The following is a 22,792-nucleotide window of genomic DNA, read 5'->3' on the forward strand; positions in this document are numbered from 1 at the left end:
TAAGTGCACAGTGACTTCTGTTGTTAATTTAACAAAGATAATGACTTTAAAAAGGGTGAAAATGAAGAAAGTTCTACAGCCCCGTAAAACATCAGAAACAGAGAACATCCTCTTTCTACCTGGGGAAAAATTTTCTTCACAGTGTATGGTTTGAAATTGGAGTATAATACAGGCAAAATTTGGTGCTCCTGATACATATGAATTAAGTTTTGTTTTTTGTCATAAATATTTGCTAAAGGGTTTAGGCTAAAATGCAGTCATTAACATTAAGAGATGGAGGGGCACCTTAGGATTTCAAAATATCTTTGTGACTAGGGAGTGGGGAGCCTCACATGCCACTTCCTTATTTTTTAAACTATTACTCTTTTAAATCTAATGTTTGAATAAAATAACTTTTCTTCAGTATAAAATGAACTTTTTGTTAAGATTAAAATCAAACAGCACAGTGACCTTGTCTATTACATGAAAGCCAATATAACAGTAAATCTGAAAGGAAAACTGGGAAAATATTTTTGTATTTTACTTCGGAAAAATTTTTGTTAGTGGCCTTATCCCCTGAACTAGTAAGAATGGTAAGTATCCAATCCACTGAGTACTGAAGAATACAATATAATTCAGAGTCACAGAGGTGACATCCATATGATAATTATAAATCCTACTCCACATTTTCAAGTTCTCAATTAAACATATAGCTTAGGACAGGTCACTTTATTGCTGGCAACATTCGTGGAAGAGCCAGTTTCTTCATAAAGACAGTATTTGATTGGGAACTTGGCAGTGCCCAATCACATATCAGCAAAAGAATTAGAGAAGTTAAGAGGCAATCTATTTTTTTCCCCTTTTGTTTCCTTTTAAAGTTACAAAAGAACAAAAAAAGATTGGAGGACTGCAGAGTGGCCCCACATTAGAGTATATAGCTTATCAGGATCAAGGCTGGCATCTGAGAATAGTTAATTTTACAAGAGTATATAGTGGATGTTTTATCATCTGCATTACAGGTTTTACCCTGTACACTATTTGAAAGTACGTGATGCTCAAATGACAGCCTGCAAATGACAGTACACATTTCTTCTACTCAAGTACCCAAGTATAAATCTAAAATGATAAGGGGGCTTCTGAAGTCAAAGTCAGGAAATCTTAATAGCAGTGTGTCTCCAGAATCTCACAAAAATAAATAAAAGCAGCAGATAATGCCTCTTGAGCTTCTTGGCCTTTCAACGTTTCATTTCTTCTTCTTCAAGTCTCATTTCTTGCATACCCAGTCTTAAGCTCTTGCTTCTTCCTTCTGCCACACTTTCCAACTATTTTCCATGTCATATAAGGCATAACCACTTTCATCTTTGTATTTTTTTGGTCATAGCCAAAGATTTGATTAATATGCTTAGATATTTCTCCCTGATATTCCCTTAATCTTCCATTTCAGAGTCATATTTATCATCATCATCTTCTTACAGCCTCTTATAACCAGTAGGGAAAGGAAGCCTTTGAAGACCTTGGGCATATCTGTAGCCAGCCAGGGCTGGCTTCATTCCATTCATCTGTCTGTTGCCAAGCCGACTAATAATATTCTTAGAAGAAATTGTTTCTGGGACAAGAGTGTACTTTGGCTTTATATGGGTACCTGAACTACTAACTGTTTGCTCAGGTCCCTACCTGCTTATGGTCTTCTAGGACCTGAACTACTGATACTCTGTCCAGCTATAACTGAGCTACTTATGAATCATCCAGGGCCACTGACTGGGCACCCGGGGCAGGGGGTTCTGAGCCACTCACTGGCCTTCAGAGGCAATTTGAACTGCTCTTTAGCCTCCAGAACTGATCATAGGTCTACCAGAACTACACGAGCTACTGATGGGTTTCCCAGGGCCATCTCCACCATTGACTATTCTCTCAGAGGGATTTGAGCCATTGACCAGCTTCTTGGTCCCACTGAGTGATTGCTCAGGTCCTGTGCTAAAGCTGCCATTCTGATGCCTCAGCACAGGGCCAGAACTGACTGTGGCCGAGAAGTTCTGTGGTGGGTCTCCCATGGGCTGAACCAGAGTTGCTTTCTGGCTGCCTGGCACCAGGACTCTGCCTTACTGTATTGGGAGCTCATGGGTCCAGGTCTCGAATGGCTAGGATGGGAAGGGGGAGATAATATGGCTTTGTGTTTAGTAGCAGGTTTCTGAGTCTCAGTAGTGGAAGTCTTTGGTCCATAAGTGTTGGAGTGGGGCTTTCCAGCCCTACTGAAAACAGGTATGTTAGGGCCTTCATGAAGTGAGGGTTGGAGCTATTGGCAGTTCCTGTCTTGGTCTTCTTTCCTGGCATAGATTTGGATGAAGACAATGAGTATTTCTCATTGTCCATGCTGGGCCTGGATTTCTTCTGAAGATGAGGAAGGGGCATTCCTTTGGAAGAAGGATACCTGTCTGAAGAACCTTTGCTATGTTTTGTGCTCACATTTTCTTTTTGAGAGAGTGCCTTATTGGACACCGTTAGATGTAGTTTTGCATCTGTCTCAGGTTTCCTTTTCCTATGCTTTCATTCAAGGAATTCTTGCTCCCTAAGTTCTCATGCAGTCATTGGTTGCTCTTCTACTTTCTTGATCCCCACTGGTTTAAACTGCTTTTTCTCAGCCAGGCTGAATAGATCAGTAAAGTTCAGGGGTTGTGGGAAACTTTTAAGGAGGACCTTTGGTTTGCTTTCAATGTTGGAGGCTCTTGTTCTTCCTCATACTCCTGCTATGGCTTTGCTTGATTGTATTCTTTTTAAAATTATTTATTTATTTTCATGCATTTCATAAATACAATTTTAGGAATATAGTAATTCCTCCTACCATACCCACCCTCCCACCCACATTCCCACCCCTCTTCCTCTTCCCTCTCCTGTTCTTAGTCTTGTTTTTTATTAAGATCAATTTTAATTTAACTTTATACACAGAAGATTAACTCTATTCTAGGTAAAGAGTTCAACACTTTGTATGAGAAAGAAAAATATATAAAACAAAAACATAAGCAAAAAACTATCAACAGACAAGGGACTGTTGAGGAATAGGTTTTTGCTTTTGTTTTTTTTTATTATCTTTTCCTTTATCATATTCACCTTTTTTTTCTTTCATACTGATCATTGAACTTTTACTTAACATAGAGTTAATCATATGTGTATAAAGTTAACTGAAAATAGGTCTTGATTATAGTCTAAGAATGCATCCTCTTCTTCCATCTCATAGTCTTGGTCTGTTGCCTAGCTGGTGTGGCTTTCCATTGCCTGGGCAGCTCTTTGACTTTTCCTGAGCAGGAATCCCATGTAACCATGGAAATTATCCTTTGTCATATCTTGGCCACAGCTCTTTTTTTTTCTTGTTGTGTTTGAGCTCAATTCACTGTTTTCATTAGTTCTTTTCTCCTTTACTACTTGATTTTCTGAGCTCCTCTTCTTTCCTCCTAAGAAAAGCTTGTGCTGCTTCTGTTTGGACACCTTTAACTTTTGGATCTTTGTCGGGAGGCCCCACTCCCAAGCTATACCTTATTGGTATGTTGTTGACTCCTTGTCCTATAGAAGCTATCAGGAGAATTTCCCTGAAGTCTGTGTTTGACTGAGGCAGAGAGACTGGGCCAGGGATTTGGAAAGCAGTGAAAGTGCACCTTACTGAGCTGCCCAGCTACAGCTAAATGAATTTCCTTGGCCGTCCCTCTTCTACCCCTCTCATGCTGATTTTACAACCTCTGGTTAGTATTCCTTCTTCAACTCAGAGTTCTTCTGGACCACTCATCATTTAGTGATGACTCATGCCAGTTAATTTCTTATAACTAGCGTAAGGTAGAGTAAGGGGGCAGAACCAAACATGGAAGTCGAGGTTGTTGTTGCAGCTTGCAGCTTAGAGATTGGTGGAGCAGGGAGTTAGGCAAGTGGTGACATTGTGGAGCCACAGAGAGGGCTCGTCTGCTTCTTTCAGAAACCTACTTTTTACTCTGTGGGATAACCTTCATGTGTCATCCACTTTCTGCTCACTTACTGATAACACTATCATAGGTTTAGAAGTCACTTGAATATCATTGGATGCAGGTAACTGATTTGTCTTTCACTTATTATCCCAGTCACATTCTAGTACTTCATGATAACTTGTGAGTCTAATTTCCCTAGGTAGATATTGATTTTGTGCATTATATTGTACTTTAGAATTCCAAGGACATGAAAATTATTTTCTGCTTTTTATGGTTCAAAAATCAAGTTATTTTCTTTCACCTTCATGTGTAAATTAGATATCATTGAATTGAATTTTGGTTTTTGGAGAGCTAAGCCCAAGTAGATACCTCAAACCCAGTTCTAATGGAGGCACAATGCAGAAGTCCCAGGAAGATGTATGCACCACACAGAATTATCATAGACACCTACAAAATGAGAACAAAAACAGCTGTTACGTTTTAGATAATTTACAGGTTTTGGACTCTTTATATGCATTATCCTTAGGCCACCAACTGGGAAGGTATAACTGTAGTTTAAATTTGTTTTTTTTTTTTTTTGTTTTGAAAGATTTCTAGCATCTCATAGTGCTTAGTCAGCTTTTCAGCTTTAGTTTGATTCTTCTGCTATTAAAATTATTTAATCTGGGCTGGCGCCGTGGCTCAGTAGGCTAATCCTCTGCCTTGCAGCACTGGCACACCGGGTTCTAGTCCCGGTCGGGGTGCTGGATTCTGTCCTGGTTGCCCCTCTTCCAGGCCAGCTCTCTGCTGTGTCCCGGGAGTGCAGTAGAGGATGGCCCAAGTGCTTGGGCCCTGCACCCCATGGGAGACCAGGAGAAGCACCTGGTTCCTTCCTTTGGATCAGCACGACGGCCATTGGAGGGTGAACCAATGACAAAGGAAGACCTTTCTCTCTGTCTCTCTCTCTCACTGTCCACTCTGCCTGTCAAAAAAAAAAATTATTTAGTCTGGTCAGAATGATCTGTTTATGGTTTTCCACAAAGAATCTTGCATATTTTTAAAGAACAGTTTTATTGAAACATAATTCACAGAACCATATAATTCACCCATGTAAAGTTTACAACTCTGTATAAAGATCTCCAATTCCTTTACACTTCTACACTTCTTTCCTCACTTTATAATCATTGTCATGAAACCCGTACTGATATTAATATCACTGTTTTCAAGAAAAGTAGTTGTATGTATGTATATGTAGAATATCTACATATGAAATGAATATAGCAAAACATTAAAACTTAAATAAAAAAGCTAAAAATAAAATATACACTTCAGTGATTTTTAGGGTAATCATAGAGTTATATAACCATTGCCACAATCAGTTTTGTGATATTCTCATCACCCCCCGCCAAAAAAAAACCCTCATATCCACTAATAATCACTCTCCCTTTCCACTCCATCTGTCCTTCTACAGCTGTGAAACCTACTTTTTGTCTATGTAGATTTGCCTATCCTTGACATTTCAAATAAATAAAATAGAACTAACAAGCAATCGTTTTACTACTGGATTCTTTTTAAAAATTTTATTTAATAAATATAAATTTCCAAAGTACAACTTTTGGTTTATAGCGGCTTTTTCCCCCACAACCTCCATCCCACCTGTACCCATCCCATCTCCCAGTCCCTCTCCCATCCCATTCTTCATCAAGATTCATTTTAAATTATCTTTATATACAGAAGACCTACTTAGTATTTACTAAGTAAAGATTTCAAAAGTTTGAACCTACACAGACACACAAAGTATAGAGTACTGTTTGAGTAGTAGTTTTACTGTTAATTCACATAGTACAACACATTAAAGACAAAGATCCTATATAGGCAGTAAGTTCACAATGACTCCTGTTGTTGATTTAACAATTAACACTCTTACTTATGACATCAGTAATCACCTGAGGTTCTTGTCATGCGCTGCCAAAGCTATGGAAGCCTCTTGAGTTCACCAACTCCAATCTTATTTCGACAAGGCCATAGTCAAAGTGAAAGTTCTCTCCTCTCTTCAGAGAAAGGTACCTCCTTCTTTGATGGCCCGGATTTCACTCATAGAGATCTTTCATTTAGTCTTTTTTTTTTTTTTTTCCAGAGTGTCTTGGCTTTCCATGCCTGAGAAACTCTCATGGGCTTTGTAGCCAGATCCGAATGCCTTAAGGGCTGATTCTGAGGCCAGAGTGCTGTTTAGGGCTTTTGCCATTCTATGAGTCTGCTGTGTATCCCACTTCCCATGTTGGATCATTCCCTCCTTTTTAATTCTATCAGTTAGTATTAGCAGACACTAGTCTTGTTTATATGATCCCTTTGACGCTTAATCCTATCATTATGATAAATTATGAACTGAAACTGATCACTTTGACTAGTGAGATGGCATTGGTACATGCCAGTTTGGTGAGATTGAATTGGAATGCCCTGGCATGTTTCTATCTCTGTCATTAGGGGTAAGTATGAGTGAGCATGTGCCGAACTGTATATCTCATCCCTCTCTTATTCCCACTCTTATATTTAACAGGGATCACTTTTCTGTTAAATTTAAACACCTAAGAATAATTGTGTGTTAACTGAAGAGTTCAACCAATGGTATTAAGTAGAACAAAAATACTAAAAGGAATAAAATAGTAAGTTGTTTCTCGACAGTCAGGGCAAGGGCTGATCAAGTCATTGTTTCTCATAGTATCCATTTCACTTCAACAGGTTTCCTTTTATACGCTCAGTTAGTTGTCACTGATCAGGGAGAACATATGATATTTGTCCCTTTGGGACTGGCTTATTTCACTCAGCATGATTTCCAGATTCCTCCATTTTGTTGCAAATGACCAGGTTTCATTTTTTTTTTTTACTGCTGTATAGTATTCTAGAGTCCATATCCCATAATTTCTTTATCCAGTCTTCTGTTGATGGGCATTTAGGTTGATTCCATGTCTTAGCTATTGTGAATTGAGCTGCAATAAACTTTGAGAGCAGATAGCTCTTTTGCTTGCCAATTTAATTTCCTTTGGGTAAATTCCAAGGAGTGGGATGGCTGGGTTGTATGGTAGGGTTATATTCAGGTTCCTGAGGAATCTCCAAACTGACTTCCATAGTGGCTTAACCAGTTTGCATTCCCACCAACAGTGGGTTAGTGTCCCTTTTCCCCAACATCGTTGCCAGCATCTATTGTTGGTAGATTTCTGTCTGTGAGCCATTCTCACCGGGGTGAGGTGAAACCTCATTGTGGTTTTGATTTGCATTTCCCTGATTGCTAGTGATCCTCAATATTTTTTCATGTGTCTATTGGCCATTTGGATTTCCTCTTTTGAAAAATGTCTATTGAGGTCCTTGCCCCATCTTTTAAGTGGGTTGTTTGTTTTGTTGTTGTGGAGTTTCTTGATCTCTTTGTAGATTTTGGTTATTAACCCTTTATCTGTTGCATAGTTTGCAAATATTTTTTCCCATTCTGTCGGTTGCCTCTTCACTCTCCTGTTTCTTTTGCAGTACAGAAACTTCTCAATTTGATGCAATCCCAACTGTTAATTTTGACTTTGACTGCCTGTGCCTCTGGGGTCTTTTCCAAGAAGTCTGCCTGTGCCTATATCTTGCAGGGTTTCTCCAAGATTCTCTAATAATTTGATGGTGTTGGGTTGAAGATTTAGATCTTTAATCCATGTTTTGTGGATTTTTGTGTAAGGTGAAAGGTAGGGGTCTTGCTTCATGCCTCTGCATGTGGAAATCCAGTTTCTCCAGCACCATTTGTTGAATAGACTGTCCTTGCTCCAGGAATTGGTTTTAGATCCTTGATTAAATATAAATTGGCTGTAGATGTTTGGATTGATTTCTGGTGTTTCTATTCTGTTCCATTGGTATATCCATCTGTTTCTGTACCAGTACCATGTTGTTTTGATTACAACTGCCCTGTAGTATATCCTGAAATCTGGTATTGTGATGCCTCCGGCCTTGTTTTTGTTGTACAAGATTGCTTTAGCTATTCGAGGTCTCCTATGCCTCCATATGAATTTCAGCATCATTTTTTCCAGATCTGAGAAGAATGTCTTTGGTATTTTGATTGGTATTGCATTGAATCTTTAAATTGCTTTTGGGAGAATAGACATTTTGATGATATTGATTCTTTCAATCCATGAGCATGGAAGATTTTTTCATTTTTTGCAATCCTCTTCTATTTCTTTGTTTAAAATTTTGTAATTCTCATTGTGTATACAAAGGCTGTTGATTTTTGTGCATTGATTTTATATCCTGCTACTTTGCCAAACTCTTCTATTACTTCCAATAGTCTCTTAGTAGAGTTCTTTGGATCCCCTAAATAAAGAATCATATCATCCGCAAAGAGGGATAGTTTGAGTTCTTCCTTCCCAATTTGTATCCCTTTAATTTCTTTTTCTTGCCTAATAGCTCTGGCTAAAACTTCCAGAACTAATTGAATAGCAGTGGTGAGAGTGGGCATCCCTCTCTGGTACCAGATCTCGGTGGAAATACTTCCAACTTTTCCCATTCAAAAGGCTGCTGGCCATGGGTTTTTCATAAATTGCTTTGATTGTATTGAGCAACGTTCCTTCTATACCCAATTTGCTTAGAGTTTTCATCATGAAAGGGTGTTGTATTTTATCAAATGCTTTCTCTTTGTCTATTGAGAGAATCATATGGTTTTTCTTCTGCAGCCTGTTAATGTAGTGTATTATGTTGATTGTTTTGCGAATGTTGAACCATCCCTGCATACCAGGGATAAATCCCACTTGGTCTGGGTGGATGATCTTTCTGATGTGTTTTTGTATTCTATTGGCCAGAATTTTATTAGGGTTTTTGCATATTTGTTCATCAGGGAAATTGGTCTGTAATTCTCTTTCTCTGCTACAACTTTTTCAGGTTTAGGAATTAAGGTGATGCTGGCTTCATAGAAACAATTTGGGAGGATTCCCTCTTTTTTGATTATTCTGAATAGTTTGAGAAGAATTGGATTTAGTTCTTTAAATGTCTGATAGAATTCATCAGTGAATATTGGATTCTTTTAATTGGAATAATGTTTTCAAGGTTTTTCTATGTTGTAAGCATATATAAATACCTCATTTGTTCTTTTACTGCCAAATATTTTATTGTATTATATTTTGTTTACATAACTGTCTCTGGCTATTATGAGTGTGCTGCTGTGAACATTATGATACCAGATTTTCTGTGGACTCATGCTTTCATCTCTCATATATTTAGGAATTTCTGCATCATATGATAACTCTAGTTTAAAAATTTCAAGGAAATTCCAGACTATTTCCCAAATGAACTATCTTATATTCCAGTCAGCATTATATGAGGGCTAATGATAGTCATCCTATCATTAAAAACCAATATCTTGGTGCCGGCACTGTGGTGTAATGGATAAAGCCTCCGCCTTCAGTGCTGCCATCCCATATGGACACCAGTATGAGTCCTGGCTATTCCACTTCTGATCCAGCTCTCTGCTATGGCTTGGGAAAGCAGTGGAAGATGCCCAAGTCCTTGGGCCCCTGTACCTGTGTGGGAGACCCGGAGGAAGCTCCTGGCTCCTGGCTTCAGATTGGTGCAGCTCTAGCCATTTGTGGCCAGTTGGGGAGTGAACCATCAGATAGAAGACCTCTCTCTCTACATCTGCCTCTCTGTAACTCTGCCTTTCAAATAAAATAAAAAAAATCTTAAAAAAATTAGTATCTCACTGTGGTTTTATTCCATATTTTCCAGAGGACTGGAACATCTTTCATATGCTTATTTGTCATACCTTTGTTTTCCTTGGAGAAATGTCTATTCAAATATTTGTCTATCTTTAAGTTGGATTATTTGTGCTTTTATTATTGAGATGTAAGTGTTCTTTGTGTAATCTAGATAAAGTCCTATTAGTTGTATGAGTTGCAGTATTTTCTCTCATGCTGTCAGTTTTCATTTTACTTTCTTAATGCTGCCTTTCAAAGCACAAATGTTTTTAATTTCATTGAAGTCCCACTTATCCATTTTTTGGTCGCATATGCTTTTGTTGTCATAATTATAAAGTCATTGCACAATTTGAGAGTGTGGATATGTACTCTGTGTTCTTCTAAGAATTTTATAGTTTTAGCTCTTCTATTTATGTCTCTTATCTATTTGCAGTTCACTTTTATATGTGGTATCAAGGAAGGGGCCCAACTTCATCATTTTGCTAACATATGTCACGTTTTAACACATACCTTATAGTTATTGTCATTTATTTCTTCCTAGAATACTCTTCTGTCTTTCTTGGCTGTTGCAATCCTTTGATTCAGCTCTTCTGCTCCCTCTAAGATGTCGTTGGTCACCTTAACCTAAAGTACTCCCTCTCTTTTAATTTGTTATCTTTTCATAGGCATGTGTCTTTTCTCTCTGTGGAGTTAAAGACAAGAACCTATATTTTGTGCTCTTTATGACCTGCAGATTATCAATGTCATCTTATGCCAGCGTCAGAGTTAGTGGAAGGCTAGAAAAGTAATGGGCTTTACTTGGTGTTCTTTCTTAATGTTCTTATGGTGTGATAGTATTTAAGATATAGGAGGTAATCAAAAGCGTGAAGGCAATTTTTGGTTGATATTCTGTAATTCTTATGATTTTATTAACAACTATTTTGAATTTATTTAAGATAACTAGTATATTCTGCATTTTAGGGGAGCAGTTATTAGCATTCATCTAAAGTGTTCTGGGTTTAGTAAACAATTATCTCAATTATCTAGCATTTGGTTTTTGTATGAAAGGAAATTGGGGTCAAGGCTTTATTGATGAGAGATTCTGTGGGCCATTACAACTATCAAATATGCTTTTACCTCAAATGATTGACAGAATAACATACATATTTTGTAACATGGTGGATCAGTGGTCATTTAATTGCAAATCATTTTTATTCTTTTCTGGTGTGCATTAGTGACCCTGCCATTTCCAGGGTTAATAGAGAATAGTTGGCCATTTGAAATATGGAATATAATTTTGAGGAGAAAGTTGTATTTGATGAGAACTATTATAGGTCATTTTGCATACCTGATATGCTTTCTTTGAATAAGACAGGATAGGATGTGATTTATGCACTGTACATCAAATATGTAGATTTTTACAAGTCATAATAGTTTCTTATTTACATTACTGAACCTGCTCGCCTATGCAGTTATTTTATGACAGGTTGGCCTCTGTTTTCCATGAAATATTCCTGGGAAACTGGCACCCATCAGTTCTGTGTTCCTTAATATATTTTAATCCAACAATTTCATAACTCTGTGATAAATAAAATATTTTCAGTATAGCTATCACTTCCCAGATGTCCAGGGAAGCCTGCAAGGGCAAAGGAGAAGTTTCTCAGTAAAGCAGTCTTTTGGTAACGACACAGGACGCTTCTTAAGTAATTGGGATTCTTGATCCTGTGCTTGGTATTTCACTGCATTGATTGTTCTATCGGGGGTCTTCAGAACATGGTGTATGTGTTAGTCACGGCACAATTCTCCTTCACTCACCTCCCCACTACACACATGCCACTTTTCTGAGATCTCAGAATGGTCTGGGTGATCTGATGGATGGTTTAGGGATGGCTGTTTTATAAATTCAGAGTGAGTAGTTTAAAGGACTGTTTATATAGAATTGCCCTCAAAGTGCGTGGGTGAGTTTAAGATATTTTGTTCTGTGCATTTTTATAGAGTGCATGCAGTGACAACTTGCATTCTAGAATAGAGATGAGATGCCTGGTTTCTCAAGATTAGCCTCTGAGTTAATTAGGTGGAACCATCCTCCAGACACACACAACAGTACAGACAAGTACTACCTATGGATGCTTCTCCATGAATGCCAAAGGTAACTTTGTCCTCCCCTAAACTCACTCATCCTTTTGTCTGTCGCTTGCCAAAGGCTTCCATAAACTCCACCCTGTTATATTTCCAGCAGTTTACCTCTTTATCTTCCTTCTAGCTTTTCGCATTGCTTGACTCATGATGTTTGCTTATTAATATGGTAATTGTTCTATACCACATATTTGTAGCTCTCAGCTCTTTGGGGCAGGTGGTAAGATTTCCCTTCGCATCACCTTTGGCTACACAAGTTGCTTTGGAGAAATAAATGTGAGCAGAAATGATGCATGTCGGTTTTAGATGGAAGTGTATAATAGCCAGTGCTCAACTCCTGCTTTTCCTGTGAACCTTGATGCTGTGTTGAGATGGAGCCTGAGTCCCTGAATGACTGCAATGACCAGAGCTCCCTGTTGACCTGCGAAGTGCATACAGTTTAAACAAAGACTTTTGTTTTGGTGTTTTAAGTATTGACATTTTGGAATTATCTGTACACAGCATAACCCAGCTTACTCTGAAAGACACACTAGACCTTTGCTGTCCGCGTGACAGCACCAACCACATGTGGCTCTTGAGTTCTTGGAGTATGGCTATTCCACATGTATAAAGCATATTGTGGATTTTCAAGACTTAATATGACACAAAGTATGTAAACTATGTCATGAATAATTTTTAATATTAATTGCATGTTAGAATGATAATATTTTGGATATGTTAGGTTAAATAAAGTATGATATGAAAATTAATTTCACCTACTTCCTTTTACTTTTAAAAATTTACATATGGCTCCCTGTCTTTCTGTTTGACATGCTGCATTGAATTATAGGCTTATTGAAGATATGGGCTCTGTTGATTTCATCCTAGTTTTCCCACAACATCCGCTAGTGCCTTGGATATGATATATGTTAAATAAGTGTAAATTAAATGCACAAAGTATGTTTCCATTCATATTGAGTTTAACATTAAAAATATGCAGGGGTTGGGCATTGTGGTACAGCTGGATAGGCCTCCCACCTGGTTCAGTCCAGTTACTCTGTGCTTCCGATCCTGCTTCCTGCCGATGCACCTGGGAAGTGGCAGATGATGGCTCAAGTACCTGGTTCCTGCCACCCACGTCAGGGACCTGGGTTGAGTTTCAGGCTTCTGGCTTCAGCCTGGCCCATAAGATGAAAGTTCTCTTTCTCTCTCTCTCTCTTCCCACCTCCCTCTCTCTCTCCCTTTTTTTCTCTCTCTCCCTTGCTCCCTCCCTCATTGTCACTTTGATTTTCAAATAAATAAATCTCTTTCTAAAAAGATTTAATTTTTCAAAGTCAGAGTTACAGTAGGAGAGGGAGGGAGGGAGGGAGGGAGAGAGAGCCAGAGAGAGAGAGAGAGACAGAGAGAGAAAGAGGAGAGAGGAGAGATGAGAGAGGAGAGAGGTGAGGGGGAGAAGGGAGAAGGGAGAGAGGGGAGAGAGGAGATCTTCCATCTGCTGGTTCACTTCACAAATGGCCACAAGGACCAGGGCTAGGTCAGGCCGGAGCCAGCAGCCAGGAGCTTCATCTGGGTCTCCCACAAAGGTGCAGGACCCGAGGCACTTTAGTGATCTTCTGTTACTTTCTCAGTCCATTAGCAGGGAGCTGGACCAGAAGTGAAGCAGATAGTACTTGACACGGAGCCCATATGGGATGCCAGCCCTGTAGACAGCAGCTTAACCTGCTGCACCACAACGCCAGCCCCCAGATAAATAAATCTTTTCTTTTTTAAAAGATTTATTTATTTATTTGAAGGGCAGAGTTACAAAAAAGGCAGAGGCAGAGAGAGAGAGAGTGAGATCTTCCATTCGCTGGTTCACTTCTCGCGTGGCTGCAACAGCCGGAGCTGGGCCAATCCAATGTCAGGAGTCAGGAGCCAGTAGCTTCTTCTAGGTCTCCCACACAGGTACAGGGTCCCAAGGACTTGGGCTATCTTCTACTACTTTCCTAGTCCATAGCAGAGAGCTGGATCAGAAGTGGAGTAGTCCGACTCAAACCAGTGCCCATATAGGATGCTGGCACTGCTGGTGACATCTTTACCTGCCATGCCACAGCACTGGCCCCATAAGTAAATCTTTAAAAAAAAGTCCTCAACATGAAGTTTATTTGTATTTTGTGTTTAACTGTTTTTTCTTTTGGCTACTTTAGCTAAACAATAATAACTCAAATCTTTTTAAACCATCAGAAAATGGAATGTTACATTTTGCTTATGTTATATGAATACTTTAAAAGTGTGATACACTGAAAAATTTCAGGGTTTATACTCATTAAATACTTGTTCTTATAAAATTTTTAGCAAGGTCACTTCTTAAGGGTGGCATTTTCTTATCTTTGTAAAAATAACTACCCTGCATGTTCAGTCATATTTGTGAACTTTATTTTATGATATTCACCACATATGCTCTTTATTAAATTGACTTGCCCTTTGTATGAGGCCTTATGCTTTGAATCAAAAGGAAACAAAGAAATGGAACAGTCATGAGCTCCTTTTGTTACATCAGCTGTGGGACCCCACTTGTAAGGAAGCAGTGCTTTCAATTTCAAGATGACTGAGACAGAAAGGAAAAATAGGTAGTGAGAGGAGCCTTGAAAGGACCAACACATTTTTACAAAGTTAAGGGTGGGGGAACCATGAAACACAAGGTGCTGGAAAACATGTAAACAGTCAATATTAACTGTTGGCATAAGGTTGTAGGAACCCAGTGAGAGCCATGGAGGGATACATTCTAGGTGCTTCCATTGGCTAAGGAAGAGAAGGGGAGGTGACATGGGAATAGGGAGATAGACAGCACCATCAAAAACTACACAATTAGCAAGAATGGGGCCACAAGCCAACTTACATACTAGTTCATTTGCATAAAATCACATATTATATAATGTGGGTAGAAAAGTGCAGGACAAGGTTGTTACTAAAATGTCATAGTAATTTTCTCTCTGGTGGCTGAATTTCAGGTGATTTTAACTTTCTTAAAGATTTTCAATTTTTTTTCCTAAATGAACATGTGTCTTAGTATACTCAGTAAATAATCTGATCTAGGACTTTTGCATTTAAGAATAACATGAGGACAAAGTTTAAGAACCCATCCGTGGGCTGTCATTGTGACACATTGGGTTCATCTGCTGCTTGTGATGCTGGCATCCCATATTTGATTGCCAATTTGAGTTCCAGATGCTCTACTTCTGATCCAGCTTCCTGCGAACGTGCCTGGCAGAGCAGCAGGAGATGGCCCAAATATTTGAGTCCCTGCCTCCCATTTTGAGACCTGGAAGAAATTCCTGGCTCCTGGACTTGACCTGGCCAAGCCTTGGATATTGTAGTCTTTTGGGGAGTGAACCAACAGATGGAAGATCTCTCTCTCTCTCCCTCTCCCCCTCTCTCAGCCTCTTTCTCTCTGATAGTCTTCTGTCTTCCAAAAAAAAAAAAAAAAACAACAAAAAAAAACCAAAAAAAAACCATATCAAGTTCTCCATATTGCTTGCATTCTATTGAACACAGATAGAGATGATTTTCAATAAAACTGTCAAATTATTATAAATAGAAAAAGAAAAATGATTAGAAATAGCTAAGTCACAATTATTCCACTTTTTAGAGACTATTTTAAATGTACTTATTTGCAGGGCTGGTAGCCTGCTGCCTAAGTTAGTTAGCAGTTGATTTTCTGACTAAGGGAAATTGGTTCAGATCATGGGAGGATCATATCTGAAAGTAGACCTTACTTCAGTTAGAAAAATCTTTTGTAAGATTATGAAGGATTTGAGAATTTTGCCACAAGAGCACATGCTGAGTAATGTGTTTTTGAGGCAGGCTGCCAAGTTTTGTCCAAGAAAGGCAAGTATAGAGTTTGTTTTGCAGTCTTTGGAAAAGTTGGGAGTCTAATTTTTTGGAAAATCTTTCCAAGATAAATTCAATATGAAGACATTCTACCTCAAAAAATTACATGCAACAAGAAGAATGGAAAAACAAAGAATAACATGTGAGATGAGAACAGGACTTTCTCCAACCCCAAGGAGTATGAACTTCTTGAATCCAATTATAGGTCTGACTGCCTCACAGAAGACATGCTCCTAAAGCTAATTTTCCTGCAACTCTGAGCAAGAACAAAGCAAAGCAAAGGAATTGTCCTTTATCATCAGTGCACTTTTCTTTATCATCAGTTGCACTTTAACAATGTGCAAAAGATAAGGTAATATTTACTCCAAAGCATTCCAAATTGCTGGGCATCTTATGATATTTGATTTTCCACATTTGTGTAATCTGGAGGGTTTGGATTATAAAAACTGGCCTCTCAACTCATGACGACAGCCTAGGGTGGTTGCTGGTGCCATGAACTAGAGTGTCAATTTGTTGGGTCAACAACGGGAGCCACTGTGCGCTTGCTCCTGATGTGGGATCTCTGTCCTTAATGTACTGTACATTTTGATTTAATGCTATAACTAGTACTCAAACGGTATGTTTTACTTTGTGTTTCTGTGTGGGTGCAAACTGTTGAAATCTTTACTTAATGTATACTAAATTGATCTTCTGTATATGGAGAGAATTGAAAATGAATCTTAATGTGAATGGAAGGGGAGAGGGAGCGGGAGAGGGGAGGGTTGCGGGTGGGAGGGAAATTATGGGAAGGGGAAGCCATTGTAATCCATAAGCTGTATACTGGAAATTTATATTCATTAAATAAAAGTTAAAAAAAGAAAAAAAAAAACTGGCCTCTCCTAGATTTTGTTTTTTATTATTTAAAAATTTTTGTATATTTATTTTCATTTTATTTCAAAGGCAAGGTGACAGAGAGAAAGAGAAAATTTTCCGTCTACTGGTTGACTCCTCAAATCCACACAAAAGTCAGTTCTGGGTCAGGCCAAAGCCAAGAGTCCAGAACTCAGTGTATATGGGTGGCAGGAATCCAAGCACTTGAGTCATCAGCTGTCTCCCAACATGCATGTTACGAGGAAGCTGGGTCAGAAGCAGAGTAGCTAGGATTCTGACATGGAGTGCGAGCATCCCAAGTGGCCACTAAATCATTGTGCCAAATACCTGCCCCTAGGCTTGTTTATTAAAGTAAAAAAAAATTAAAAAAAAATCAAGATCTGCTTTTCTTTATGGTGTGAAAAGCATTATGAGTGACTCCACAGCTTTGCCTAGGACTATGATTTCCCTAGAGAACCTTTAAAGTTCTCTGTACATATTGAAGTAAATCACACGGGTGATTGACATGCAGAATTTAGCTGAGTCAGGGTTGTGACTGGATCTGTGAGATTGCTGCAGAGAGCAGGAGTTGTAGCAATACTCCCTGTGTTGCAGGGGTTAGCTTCTCTTGCCCTCAAGTCTTTTTGGAGCTGTCTTGCTGCTGCTGACTCTGCCAGACTGAAGCAAGATGTCTGCTCAGGTTTTTTAACTGAGGTCTTTGTCAGGTGAGTCCCAGCTGCTTGGAAGAGGCTTCTAGAGGCTGGCGCTATGGCTTAGTAGGTAAAGCCAACACCTGCAGTGCCAGCATCCCATTTGGATTCCGGTTCAAGTCCTAGCTGCTCCATTTCTGATCCAGCTTTGTGCTATGGCCTGGGAAAGTAGGATAAGATGAGCCAAGTGCTTGGGCCCCTGCACCCACATGGTTAGACCCAGAAGAAGCTTCTGGCTCCTGGCTGGCAGCCATTTAGGGAATGAACCAGCAGATGGAATTCTCTCTCTTTTTCTCTCTCTCCCTTTCTCTTTCCCTCTCCCCTCTCTCTCAGCCTCTGCCTCTCTGTAATTCTGCCTTTCAAATAAATAGTCTTTTTTTTTTAAAAGAGGCTTTTTCACAAATATAAACTGTGAAACTGTAGAAACATACCAGTGCATGTCACTCTAGGTTGTCTCACATCCAAGTTTTCTCATTTTCTTGGAAGCTGGTGGGAGCAGATGTCTGAGCAATGTTTGAGTTGCGGGTAAATTTGAGGTCACCTTAAGACCTGACTGTCCCAAATAAATAATACTTTAAGCCTGCCTGATGTGTTTACCATACTATAATAGAACAATGATTGTGTTTGGTTTATTCATTACTTCTACATTTATTAGTGATTTTTTTTTCTTTTCTTTTCTTTTTTTTTTTTTTTTGACAGGCAGAGTTAGACAGTGAGAGAGAGAGAGAGAGAGAGAGAGAGACAGAGAGAAAGGTTTTCCTTCCGTTGGTTCACCCCCCAAATGGCCGCTAGCCAGGAGCCAGGTGCTTCCTCCTGGTCTCCCATGCGGGTGCAGGGCCCAAGCACTTAGGCCATCCTTCACAGCCTTCCCAGGCCACAGCAGAGAGCTGGACTGGAAGAGGAGCAACCGGAACAGAACCCAGCACCCCAACCAGGACTAGAACCCAGGGTGCCGGCGCTGCAAGCGGAGGATTAGCCTAGTGAGCCGTGGCACCGTCCTTATTGAGTGCTTTCTACATAACATTTAGTAGTACTAGGTTGGGACAGCTTTGCTGAGTAGGTGATTTCTGTTTGTGAAAATAAGAACCCAGAGGTAAAAATCCCTTGGGTCAGAATATTCCAGGTGAAGGGCTAGTAAGGGAAAGATGGGGATGGACTTCACATGTTCTCAGAATAGACAGAGGCCAGTTTATCCAGAGTGCATAAGTGAGGGGGAGGATGACAGGAATTGATATCAGAGAGGTAGGCAGGTATAAGTTCTGGTAGATGTTGCAGACTTGGGAAAAAGCTTGGATTTTATTATTAAGAGCAACTAACCATTGGAAAGATTAAACAAGAGAATAATACAATCTGATTTGCACTTTTCATGATTCTTCTGGTTGCCCAGTGGAGAATAGATTGTGATGGAATAGGAAGAACAGTTAGCAATCCAGTAACCCACGTGAGAGTTGATGGTGACTCAGATGAGTAGCAACTGAGAAGGAGAGAAATGTCATGGGACACATTTTAGAGTAGAACTCACAGGACTTGGTGATGGATGCTTGGAGGGGAATAAGAAAATGTATGAGTCAAATAATATCCACATTTGACTTTGAATAACTGGGTGGATGGTGGTACTGTTTATAGCAGAGAGGGAGATCTGGGAAGGACCTGGTTTGAAGACTTGTCAAGAGTTCAGTCTGGTTTTATCATGTTAAATTTGAGCTGTAAAATATTAAAGTGAGAGATGCCAGAGAGCCACTTGAATCTCAGTAGGGAGTCCTAGGCTGGGGATTTAAATTTGGGGATCATTGGCATGGACCTGCTGTGATTTGTGAAAAGATAAATAAAAACTTATATCAGTCCCATAATTTATCTTGAGCCTGTGCTACTCTTAGTCAAGAAAAAAAATCTTCTTTCTGAATGATATGATAATTATTACTTACTATTTATTTAGACGTTTTGTAGTGGTTGATTATCAAGCTACTAGAACAACCACATCACTTTTTATCTTATAATTATAGCTAATTTGCAAGTACTGAATTAAAAAATGCAAAGCACAAAGTTTGTCTTGATAGCCATATATGTGAAGTTCCTCTTCAGGTCTCCTGAGGCTCAGGGCTGCTGAATTAGTGGAATTTAATTCAGAATTGTCACTAATTTTCAATGCTAATAGTGTTGTATGCCCTGGGAAGAATGCCGTTGGGAAAATTCATATTCCACTACTCCCCCTCATCTGAACTGTTTGCATTGGCAGGCCTAGAAGCTGAGATGCTAGCTGTGCTAATAGAGCAATGCTTCATGTTGTTGAATGTCCATTGGATACCTGTTACACTGCCAACTGTTTTGCATTTATTACATCCAAATTTTTTTGAGGAGACTTTTTTTTTTTTTTTTTGACAGGCAGAGTGGACAATGAGAGAGAGACAGAGAGAAAGGTCTTCCTTTTTGCTGTTGGTTCACCCTCCAATGGCCGCCGCGGTAGCGCGCTGCGGCCGGCGCACCGCGCTGATCCGATGGCAGGAGCCAGGTGCTTCTCCTGGTCTCCCATGGGGTGCAGGGCTCAAGGACTTGGGCCATCCTCCACTGCACTCCCTGGCCACAGCAGAGAGCTGGCCTGGAAGAGGGGCAACCGGGACAGAATCCGGCGCCCGACCGGGACTAGAATCCGGTGTGCTGGCGCCGCAAGGCGGAGGATTAACCTGTTGAGCCACGGCGCCGGCCTACATCCAAATTTTTATTAAAACTCCTACAAGGTAGGTTTTTTTTTTTATTTTAATGACAAGGAAACAAAAGATGAAGGTCACATGGCTAGTAAATGGCAGTCAGGACTCAGATCTAGGTTTGCTTGCTTCCAAATTCATTTGTAATTTTTATCCTTCCAGGCTGTTTAACTACCCAAATTCTCCTTATCTCCCAGCCCTGCTTTTTCCTGTCTTACTCTTTGTGTCTTTCCAGCCAGATATCCAATTGCCTACCATCTGTGAGTAAATTTATCTTTTTTTTTTTTTTTTTGACAGGCAGAGTTAGAGAGAGAGAGACAGAGAGAAAGGTCTTCCTTCCTTTGGTTCACCCCCCAAATGGCCGCCATGGCCAGTGGCCAGTGTGCTACACCGATCTGAAGCCGGGAGCCAGGTGCTTCCTCCTGGTCTCCCATGCGGGTGCAGGGCCCAAGCACTTGGGCCATCCTCCACTGCACTCCTGGGCCACAGCAGAGAGCTGGACTGGAAGAGGAGCAACTGAGACAGAACCGGTGCCCCGACCGGGACTAGACCCGGTGTGCCGGTGCTGCAAGCGGAGGATTAGCCAAGTGAGCTGCGGCGCCGGCTGTAAATTTATCTTTTAAAAAATGGTTCCCTTTGGTATTCAAGCCCCATACCTCAGCCCTTTGAAGCTTCTGTCTTCTGTCTATAAATTTCAGCCCTATCCTCCCCAACCTTACCTACCATTTTCTAGCCATATCTGCCCACTACATTCTGCTATTCTGTTAGTCACAGAAACCTCACTTTATTTAACTTTCCTATTAAAATTTCCCTGTATTTTTGCCAAAGCTTAATTTTGCTTAACTCTAAGATTTTGAGCCAAATTTATCACTGTTGGTCACTTCTTTCAACTTTCTCTGGTCTGAGTGAGGAGCAGGGGCCAGCAAATTTCCTGCTTCCCACCATCACATCCAGCTGTTGTTTGTGCATTGTTTCTCAAGAACTTGTGTTCTGTACTTCACTCTTTCCTTGCATACCACATCTTCACATCTTGTATTCCACCCACATCTGCTGCTCGCTTCTTACCTCTATAAGAGTCCTCAATTGTTGAATCCCTCTTTCTCCTCAGTGATCTTCAGGATTGATATTCTAATCCCTGGCCTCAAAGACCTTTGACCTCTGAACCATAAGAAACTTTGTTTCTATAACACTCTTTTTCCTTTTACACTCCAGACTTGCTCACATCTGAAACTGCCCCCCATCTGAAGTGCTCTTTTAGAATGATACTGAGTTATGGTTCTATCTCTTCTCAGTCTTCTTTCCTACTGGTTCTTGGCTTTATTCTCTGCCAGTCCCTTGCTCCAACTTCGCCTCAACAAGCCACATTCACCTCATCTGTCTCCCTTCCCACTTGGACCTTTTGGTCTGCCATTTAAACTAAGTTCTCATTAGCTCCATGGCTTCCATATTCTGGTTCCCACATCCTATTTTACTTGCTCTGCAAATCTCTGATTCTGGGCATCACCATCTAATTTCTCTACTCTTGCTCTGACATCACTAAAAACAACAAAAGATCAGAAATCCTGAGTTTTTACTAATATCAAGGAAAATGTATTATAACATTTTAGTATATATCCCAAAGTCCCACGGTTGGTTAACTCAGTGATCCAATGACAACATCATAAAAAGGACCTGAGATCTTTCCATTCCTGCAAAACCTTCCATTTTCTATTGTCTATGCTAGATCGTCTTCAGTCTCTAGCTAACTACTTTCTTATTTGTTAGGGCAGTTAGTTGCTGCAGGTGCAACAGATGAGATTCAGCAGAAAAACTGGTCTAATTGGTGTTACCCAAAATACCAACCTACAAGTAAAACTGTTCCTAACCTTGGTACAATCTAACTGCTATTTAGCTTCAAGTTGTATTATGTTCCTTTCCTAATCTTATACAATTCCAGTCTTATTGAACCACACCTACTTATTTCTTTTTTTTTCCTACCTCAAAAGTTTTTCATTTATCTGTTCCCACTGCCCCTACCCTAACTCCTACTCAGAAATTATTTAGCTTTCTCCTACCATTGACCGCCCAATACACTTACCTTTCCTTTCTAGGTTATTCTTCCTGAAGTGACTCAAGTGGGTCCCTGAAATTCAGATTACTTAGTGTGACATTCCAGGCTTCATCATGACCTGGCTCTGTGCTACACTTTCCATGGTCATTTCCCTTGTTGGGATTTATGTACCCAATGGGCCAATCAGACTGGAAATCTCTAGCTTTTACTTTAATGTCTCCAGATTTCTGTACCTCTGTCTTTGTTCACATTTTCTGAAGATGACTTATTTTCAACTCTGCAGATTAAATTAGTACACACTTTAAAGTCTAACTCCAATGTTACTTTAAGAAACATTCCTGATCCCTCATTCCCAGCAAGAAATTACAGTCTTTGCTAATTTTGTGGTAGATTATCTTAGATCATTTTTTAACTTTGTATGATTTTAAAATGTACTATTGATTTCTCTGTAGCCTCAATTTTTGTTTTTTCCACTGATATCATTTAAGCAATTCTCCAGTGCTTGATATTTGGTTGTTTTAGTTGTTGTTTAGACATTTTTTTCCTATTTTTCCTGACCTATGATCCTACCAAAGCTAATGCTATCTGCTATGTACTTAGAGGACATCCGGCTTCTGGGGCCCTCTGGGACTGCACATAATTTTGTCTGGAATAAACCCAAACACTATAACTAAAATTGTTCCTCTGAGTATTTTGTTGGATTGATATGGGGTTGTTTGTGTCTTTTCAGTTTTAGTATGATATTTTTCTTAAGAAACAACAAAAATATTTAAATAAATATCACCAGGTTAACATTGAGGTACCCAGTTTTTTGCCAACATAGTTGCTCACATCACCAAGCACTGTTGATACTACTTTGAAAATACTTTTGGGGAGTAGACATTGTGGTGCAGTGGGT

The 22,792-nt window shown here is 39.6% G+C and overlaps 1 pseudogene; it reads right to left on the reverse strand.

Moving 5' to 3' along the window:
• Positions 1-1,127: 1,127 nt before the first annotated feature.
• LOC133763288 (protein SPT2 homolog) overlaps positions 1,128-22,792 on the reverse strand; it is a 109,872-nt pseudogene continuing 88,207 nt past the window's right edge.

The sequence above is a fragment of the Lepus europaeus genome, chromosome 1 (assembly GCF_033115175.1).
Source record: "Lepus europaeus isolate LE1 chromosome 1, mLepTim1.pri, whole genome shotgun sequence".
NCBI classification, from domain to species: Eukaryota; Metazoa; Chordata; class Mammalia; order Lagomorpha; family Leporidae; genus Lepus; species Lepus europaeus.